Source organism: Condylura cristata, unplaced genomic scaffold (assembly GCF_000260355.1).
Source record: "Condylura cristata isolate star-nosed mole 26May11 unplaced genomic scaffold, ConCri1.0 scaffold00003, whole genome shotgun sequence".
Classification (NCBI taxonomy): domain Eukaryota; kingdom Metazoa; phylum Chordata; class Mammalia; order Eulipotyphla; family Talpidae; genus Condylura; species Condylura cristata.
Genome location: NW_004567104.1, coordinates 34,973,608 through 34,982,829, shown reverse-complemented (window position 1 = coordinate 34,982,829; position 9,222 = coordinate 34,973,608). Strand labels below are relative to the sequence as shown.

The following is a 9,222-nucleotide window of genomic DNA, read 5'->3' as shown; positions in this document are numbered from 1 at the left end:
GTGATGGGAAACCCGCGGGGATTACAATCGAGATGGAAAAAAGAAAAATGTGCAAAATGATGTAAAAATAAACTTTTGTAATAATTAAAAAAAAATGCAGCAGGGGCACACCACAATGGGTGGAGTGTGTACAAGACACACAACAGAATCCCTACACAATATATAGAATATTCTGTAATAACAAGGGAACTGCAGCACAAACCTGCAATTTAGGACTAGGAGGGTAGATTTAGACAGAAATGATAGCTCTCTCACTCATCAACAAAACTCCAGTCACTTACTTACCTGAACTTTGATCTCCGTAGCTGTCACAAGGAGATAACAATACTCCTACCCGTGAGGTAGCTGTGGGGCTGGAGACCCTAATGTATGCATACAGAGTGTTAGCCTGTCACCTGGTGCACAGTAAGCGACCACTCCATGATGACCACTGTGACGTTATTTGCAACAAGTGATTCTGGAGGAGGGTTGGCCAACAGGCCCACTGGCCGAGGCTGGAACCGTGGCTCCCATGATACATTTCTCACTGTCAACTGACAAACTGCCGTCCTGAAGTCACACTTCAGTGAATGCAGTGGGAGAGTGTGAATGCATCTCTCAGAAAGGTCTACGTGCTTGGTTATTGACCCATTTCCAGTTTCTGAGGCCACACTGCCTCTGGTCAGCTCCCGGCCATGGTGATACACAAAGGTCACGAGAACTTCTTGGCGAGGGCCCTTATCCCCACATCCTCTCTGCATTGCCAAAACCATGTCTCTCCTCAGATTCTAAATGTCCTTTCAGGAACAGTACAGAAAATGCTACAGCCAGAGCGCTGGTATCACCACAGTGAGGCATAGCCTCAGCTGGCTGGCTAGAATGAAGACTAAAATATTTTCTGTGCCAAGTAATAACATGAAAAACCCATGACTGAATGAGGACAAAAAGAAAACCAGAGACTAAGTCTTATGTGCGATTACCACTTAGACTATAGGAAAATAGAAAGATACCCCAAAGCTAATAATAATTGTTCTAAGTATGGAACTTTTCTTTTTCCTTTTTGGAATTTTGTATGCCATATTTCTGTCCTTTTATAATGAAATTAGCATTTTCTTTTAAGGAGGTGGAGAGATGCGGTAATTGACTACAGAAGCCAAAAACAAAACAAAACAATCTTAGGAAGTTTCGGCATAGTCTCATACTCACTAAAGAGTCACATTCAAAAATTTGAGATCTGTGTTAGTGAGAGGGAAGCACTTTCTCTCTAGATACAGTGAAGTTCCTGGATCAGACCACAGAAAGAAACTTGACACAGGAAGTGGTTATGTAGAGCAGCCTGTGTTTAGGCTACTGTGAAGCTAATACCAGATGACCTGAACGCAGCACAACACCTAAGAAGAGAAACGTGTGCATTTACTCTATGCCAGGCATTAGCATTAAATCACTTGTATCACCTTATTTAATTCTTACCTCCAACTTGTCAGGAAAGACTCATTAGTCCCCTCATTTTATAAATGAGAAAATAGAAGGCTTAGATGAAGTCACTTGCCCAAACCCCTGCACAATTGGGAAGTGGTGGAGTTGGGGTCTGGGCCCAGCAGTCAGTTTTAAAGTCTGAACTCTTCCCTCACCCCTCATATAGAATTTTCCTTCACGTTCTTCCCCTTTATGCCTGGGCGTATCTAACTCAAACTCCTGAAATCTGCACAGTTCCTTCTGGTGACAGTCTACCTATGCCACATACCTCCTGTCCCTTTTCTTGGGGCTGTCAAATGGCTTCCTGCAGGTCTGTTCTCCTCAGAGCCAGACAACAGTCTGCAGGCTCCTGCACCAATCAGACAACCTCTTGTGGACTTAATCGCAGGAGGTTTAATTGGTAGGATTAACAATCTTTTTTTCGGAAAAAAATCTCAATCTTGAGCACTGAGCCTGGGAGCATTGTTTTTTCTACAAGCTACTTTAGAGGTGACAGATGCAATATAGCTGAGTGAAGGGACTGCTGATCCTAGAAGGACTTTAGCGTTAGAAGCAGAAAGCACCAGACAGAACATACGTCTAGTCTCTAACACCTATCCAGCCATCTTTCCAAAGACATTTCCTTGCCTAATACATGCCCAATATAGCCTGCTTCTCAGTTATATTGGTAGAAATTTAGAACTGAAGAAATTCTCAGCAACTTTCCTATACAACTGTAAAAGACAATGTATTTATTTTACAATGTTGCTGTAAGAATTAATGAGATGATGCAACCCAACACAGCAGGTACATTCCCAGGAATATACTATATAATACTCACTGACTCTCATTACCACGCAAACATTATCAGAATCCTGCCAAGACAATGTTATCTAGAATTCATACTGAAATAGAGATGATTTTGATTTTCCATCTCCTTGTAATTTTCTATTTTGCTTTCAATGAGTATTTATTGTTTTTATGATTTAAAAAAATGCAATGATTTTTTTTAAAAGGTTTTTTTTTTTGGTAAGGTAATTTCTGGTTGGTGCTTGAGAAAAGGTCATCAGATGGGACTGATTAATAATAACACTTAAGTAAAAGATTTATTTATTTATGCACACAGAACTGGAGTATAGGCCAGAGGTGCAAGGGCAGTGAGAGGCTTCGTGAGAGACAGAGTGGGGAGCAGGATAGGCAGATCAACGAAGTACACGGCTGAGGAGAGGTCTACTGCGCCATGTGGATCACCTCCTAGGCAGGGGATAGAACTCACACTGAAGCAGCTGCAGCTAGCTTGCAGTGCTGCATCCTAAACTGTTGCACCACCAGGGTTTTCAGTCAAAGCTGTCTTTGACTGAAGTGAAAAGGAATTGTTTCTGTAGAGAACAAATTCAGGTAACAGGGAAGGAGCTATTTAGGGCAGAACTAACCACCTTTTGTTCTTTCTAGCAGCCTGGCCTAGAGTTAATTTCAAAATGACTTTATAATTTGGTTTTCCTCCTCTCAACTCAGCCACTCTTTTCTGAATACCTTGCCTGCTATTTTCAGGCACAGTGCTAGGCAATGAGGGAACATAAAGGCAATTAAAAGCATAATCCTTGCACTCAAGAGTTTATTTCAATCCTTTCTTATATTTTATGACTGCGATTTGTTTTCAAATATGCTAGTTCCACATAAAATATGCATAAAAAATATAGGTAAAACACTATATGACATACATCTGAGTAACACCTTTAAAGGCACATTTCCCAAAGCAAAGACAGCAAAGGAAAACAGGTGGGATTACATCAAACTGAAAAGCTTCTACACAGCATAAGAGACATTAACCAAAACAAAGAGACACCAAACTGATATGGAGAAAGATATTGTACGCAAGACAACTGATGAGGGACTCATCACAAAGATCTACAAAGAGCTCCAGAACTCAACAAAAACAAAGTAAACAATCCAGTGAAAAAATGGGGAGAAGAAAAAAAGACAATTCCCCAAAGAAGAAATGCAAATGGCCAACAGTTATATTAAAAAATATCTGTTGAAAGGCAGATTTTTATATTTACTTTATCAATCTTTTATATATTTATTATATTGATACAAATATACATAAATTTATTGTATTTAATATATTTATTGTATTTATTTAAGTGATGTCACTTATAATCCATGAAATACAAATCAAAACCACAATGAGATACCACCTTACATCAGTGAGAATGGCACATATTAAAAAAAAAAAAAAAAAAAAAAAGAGCTATTGAGAATGTGGAGAAAAAGGAACTCTACTGCACTGCCCGTGGGAATGCAAACTGGCCCAAACACCATGGAAAGCTGTGTGGAGTTCCCTCAGGAACTACCCTATGACCCACCAATTCCATGCCTAGGAATCTACCCAAAGGACACAAAAACATTAATTCAAAAGGACACCTGCACCCCTATATTTATCGCAGCATTATTTACAACAGGCAATATTTGGGTTGTGTAACCCAAATGTCCAAAAGAGATGACCAGATCAAGAAAATATACACACACATTACAATGGAATATTACTCAGTAATCACAAAAGATAAATACATGCCATTCACAGCAACACAGATGGAGCCAAAAAGGATTATGCTCAGTGAAATAAGCCCAGAAAAAAAAATATATATCAATAGTTTCACTTATCTGAGCACTACAGGGGGACCAAATAAGGGATTGGAAATAACCAAATAAGGAAAAAATAATAATAATAAATTTATTTTTAATTAGCAGGCAACTATAAATCAGAGACATTCTGCAAGGGAAGGGGAAAGGGAAAAATCAAAACAGGGGAGGAAAAAGCACAAGGGACTATGGTAATGGTTCACAGTTGAACTAGTGGTGGGAATTTTATAGGGGAATATATCTGAAGGGAGAAAGAACACAAGCACACCTTGAAGAAAAAAAAGTAACAGTAATGTTACACATACACACACACATAAAATTAAAAAACAAACAAATATACTAGCTCTACCCCTCAAAATGGAAGAAAAGATGAAACAAGATTGGTCAAATATTGAGAAGTATTGGTAATAAGTAGTATTAATAGGCAACTGAAGTTAATCTCTGTATGTTTATGTATGCTTGAAATTTTCCATAATGAAAAAAAAAAAAAGTAGCATGGGAGCCTCCCTGGTGGTGCAAGGGGTTAAGTCTCAGCACTATGAAGCTATCAGCAGCTACTGCAGCACAATTTGGATGCCGACCAGCAAGCTAACCCACATGGCACAGCAGACCTCTCCCTCCTGTCTCACCCATTGTCCCCCTCAGCAGTGTATTTCAGGCAGTCTGTTCTGCTCCCCAATCTTCTGTCTCTGGTGAATTCTCTCACCCCTCCTCCCCACACCCCTGGATTATACTCCAGCTCCTTAAAAAAAAAACTAGCATGGAAGATGTTATAACAAAATGTTGCAGGGGGATGGGATATGAGAATAGATGGGGGGAACACCAGTTGTCACTCCATAAATATTTACCAAGCACTTAGGCACAGGGACAAAGTATGTGGTCTTCATTCAGCAGCCATTTTTGCAACTTCTCTCCAAGTCTAAATTGAAAATAAAAACCTGCTTAATAACCAAAAACTGGGGGCCCTTTATGGTGGCGCAGCAGGTTAAAGTACAGCACTAAGAAGCTAAGGCCACTTCCACATGAGTTTAATTGCCACCTGCCCCGGAGGTGACCACATGGCGTGGCAGACCTCTCCCGACCCGCCCGCTGCTCCCCTCAGCAGTGTACTTCGTCAATCTGCCTGTTCTGCTCCCCACTCTGTCTATGGTGAAACCTCTCGTCACCCCTGAGCCTCTGGACTGTACCCCAGTTCTGTATGCACAAATAAATAAATCTTAAAAAAAAAAAATGGTGTTTTAAAAACTGAACTTTATGTAAAGGTACTCATGAAAGCTAAGTGGGAAAAAGAACAAATTATAAAAATGTTAATGGCATACAATCCCCATCAGGCCACAGGTGGTGAGTGTATATGTCTTATGTGTATATGTAAGGCCCTTTAATTACAGAATTTATGGAAATTTTGTTTCTCCCATCATTTTAACTTTTCTAAAGTAGGATTGTTATGATGAAAAACAATGTTTTTTCTGACTAAATAACTATACAGTTTGCCTTTAAAATATGTTAAAAATTAGAGATGACATTAACAGGCAGGAAATGACTTCTAGTTACATAAGTCTAGCAGCAAGTCCTTCATGTCATCTTTAAGGAAATCTGTCCTCAGTAAGCCCCAATATGATGGATGGTAACTGCACTTGGGATCATTCTGTAATATATACATTTATGGAATTATTATGCTGTACAACTAAAAATGAAATAATCTTATATGTCAACTATATCACATTAAAAGTTAATAAATAAGTAGGTCTCAACAAGCCTAATCTCAAAGAAAAAAACTCAGAGACTGACAATCATTTCGATAGCAGAGAATAGGGTCTCTATTTGAAATTGCTACCACTAGGCTCCACCCCCAGAGGTTTTATTTCAAAGGCCTGAGATGGATCCTTTGTGGAGGAAATCCAAATTTTCAACGGGAACCCAGGTAGGTTTGAGAAATTACTATTCATTGATGGCTTTTAAAAAAGCAAACCACCCTGACTTTCTCTGAAGTCCCCACTTTGAATAAGACATCTCCCAAGACATTATGATTAGTTCTCAAATCATTTACAAGCAACTATGGGAAAAGCACACCTTAGATCACCTTAACACAGATTCCAAGTGTCACATAAATACAGCAAGTGTCATATAAAATACAAGTTTTTATTGTTCCTATCTCAAGATTATTATGTTCAGTTCTCTTTACCAGGTGACTTAAATCTGAGTACTGTGTGAATTGCCTCTCTTTGCATGGTTTTTAAAAGATATACATATGAAATTGTGGCCCACTAAAGCCTTATCTCCTCTACCTCCATATTCCAAAAACCCTGCCCAGCCTGGCCTGTCTACAACATCCTTCACCCCTCTTTTTTTAAAACACAATTTCACAGCCTGGACCCTGAGTCGTATTCACCCTTAGGTGAATCTCAAGTTACTATCTTCTTCCTCCTCCTTTACAATTCCAAACAGGTGAGGTGGTCTCCGAGCGTCAGGCCTTCGTGTCCTCCCCCTTCACCTCTCTCACCTCTCTCGCACACTTTGCAACCAGGTGCTCCCCTACTCGCTGCTGACACCTCTTCCAAGACTACCGACCCAAAGGCCTTTTCTCAGTCCCAATTCTCTTCGTCTTCTCTTTTTTTCAAACCTTCTCTTAGCCCTTATTTATTGGACGACTCAACATCGACGGATACGGATCAACAGACACTAGCTGAACCAAAAGCCCCCTAACGACAGGTGTCCCAGAAGTTCTTTCAAATCCAGGTGACTTACAACTTCTCCGCCCTGCAGGCCAACGGCCCACCGCCCTCTCCCGACCTCCCTCCTTCCTTCCCCCCCCCCCCAAGCTAGCATCAGGTGGTCACTTTCCTAGTAGAAACCTTGGGGAGAAAGGGCACCCAGGAGGAAGAGATTTATTCACGTCGCAGCGGCAGGCGGGGAAGGTGTCACGAAGCTTCAGGGGTGACCCCAGGATCTCGCCCTACGTGGCAGAAGCTCCCCGGGACCCCCCACGGGCAGTACAGGAAGCATCGTGGTGGCGCCGGCACCTGAGCCGGCGTCTCCGGCCAGCACGGCCTTCGCAGGCCCTTTGCCCTGCGCTGGGGTTCAGGCAGACCGCCCCACAGAAGCCCGGCCGCATCGGCCTCACGCGCGCCGGTCCCCCGCCCAGGGGCAGACCCGGTCCGCCGCCGCAAGACGCCGATCGGCGCTCAACACCGCTCCCAGCCCGGAATTGAAGGTCCGGGCAATGCTGCCAGGCCCGGCGTACTCACCCCAGGCGCAGCGGAGCCGAGCTGGCCCGAGAAAGTGAAGGCAGCGAGACGTGATCTCGGGTACCGCCCCTGCCGCTCCGAGGCCCACAGATCCCGGCCCCGCCCCCGACCACCCGCTATCTCTGTGGCTCCGCCCTGCGGGCGGGGCCTCCGGTTTCCCGGTAACCGGGCGCTCGGCCCCCGGCCAGAGCGACTCCACCCTGGCGAAGGGGGCAGCTCCAGGAGGGGAAAGGACCCGCGGACTACGATCCTTGGGAATATCCTAAAGCTAGGTGTCAACACTGCGTTAGGTGCTGGGCTCCTCCCAAACTGCATCTCTGTAAATGCTAACGGAGATCTGTGAAGGAGATACGATCCTTCCCATTTGACCGAGTACAAAACGGAGGCTCCACCCACAGGGTAGAACTAGAGCTCCAAGAACCAGCCCACCCCAAAAGGGGCAAATCATAGGATGAACGGGTGCTGGGGTTCTGGAGAACTAAGCAGAAGGTCTGGGACTGTGCTGAGGTTTGTAGAAGGTCTGTGAGGACATCACGATCTGAGACAGAAACAATGATAGCAAACCCTAGCCCTCTGCTTCGAACCCGCAGAAAAACTAAAGGCGGGAAGAGCACAAAACAGGTGCCAGGTCACTTGTGTCTGAACAACAACACAGAACTTCACTCTGGGGGACAATTTCAGTGTAGTTCCCCAAAATGCAAGTTTAACAATAAGACCACTAAGGCTCTCCCTGGTGGCGCAGTGGGTTGAAGCACAGCACTAAGAAGCTAAAGCCATTCTGCATGAGTTCAATCCTTGCCCTGGAGGGGCACTGTGGGCACTGACCACATGGCGTGGCAGTCCTCTCCTGACCTGACCACTGCTCCCCTCAGCAGTGTACTTTGTCAATCTGCCTGTTCTGCTCCCCACTCTGTCTCTGGTGAATCTTCTCACCGCCCCTGCACCTCTGGCTTGTACCCCAGTTCTGTACGCATAAATAAATAAATCCTAAAAACAAACAAAAAAAAACCCACTAATCATAGGAGGCCACACATAAGTGACAGCAGGAATAATATCTAACAGATCTAGACTCTCAAGGGTATCAGACATTGAAAGTGTCTGACAGAGAATACAGAAGTGTTCGTTGTTGCTTTTTGAAAATTTTAAAAGAGAAAAAATGGTCTCTAGAGATTACTTACCAAATACATAGGAGAAAGGATACCTTTATGTTGGAGAAATCTGGCAGACACCACCTCCACCAAGTAGTTAGTTAATCTCACCTGTATACAAATTAACATCACATCTGAGGCGATCCTCTGAGCATGACATGACCCTATTGTTTTCCTCCCAAGAACTGGGAGGAATTGGGATTTAAAAATGAGGAAGCAACCACACAAGTCAAAAGTAAGGGACCTTCTTCAAAAACAACCCACTTTAAAAATATCAATGTCATGAAAGACAAGGGGAAATAGGCAGCTGTTTTGCATTAGAGGTGACTGAGGGTGACCATCTCAGTTCTGGCATTTATAAACAATGCTGAGGGCCCTCCCTGGTGGTCCAAAAGGTTAAAGCATAGTTACTGTGAAGCTGTCCACAGCCACTGCAGCACAAGTCTGATCCCTGACCAGGTAAGGTGACACAAATGACACAGGAGACCTCGCCTGTCTTGCCCTCTGCTCCCCTCAGTAGTGTATTTCAGTCAATCTGACTGTTTTGCTCCCTACTCTGCTCTGGTTAGTCCTCTCACCACCCTGGCACTTCTGGCCTGTACCCCAGTTCTTGTATGCATAAATAAATCAATCTTTAAAAAAAATAAAAATGAAAAAATAAATAAATAAAAAAATAAAAATGAAAACAGGGCCCTCCCTGGTAGTGCAGCCGGTTAAAGCACAGCACCAAGAAGCTAAAGCCATTCTGCATG

At 43.2% G+C, this 9,222-nt stretch overlaps 1 protein-coding gene across 3 annotated transcripts in view; it reads right to left on the bottom strand.

Annotated features, from left to right (window-relative positions):
• The window catches only part of B4GALT4 (UDP-Gal:betaGlcNAc beta 1,4- galactosyltransferase, polypeptide 4), a 25,027-nt gene extending 17,622 nt beyond the window's left edge, over positions 1-7,405 (bottom strand). For all 3 annotated transcript variants that reach the window (XR_001145780.1, XM_004675196.2, XM_012729490.1), the window contains exon 1: positions 7,323-7,405. The gene's annotated coding sequence lies outside the window, so the exon portion shown is untranslated. The remainder of the gene's footprint in view (positions 1-7,322) is intronic.
• Positions 7,406-9,222: the final 1,817 nt, after the last annotated feature.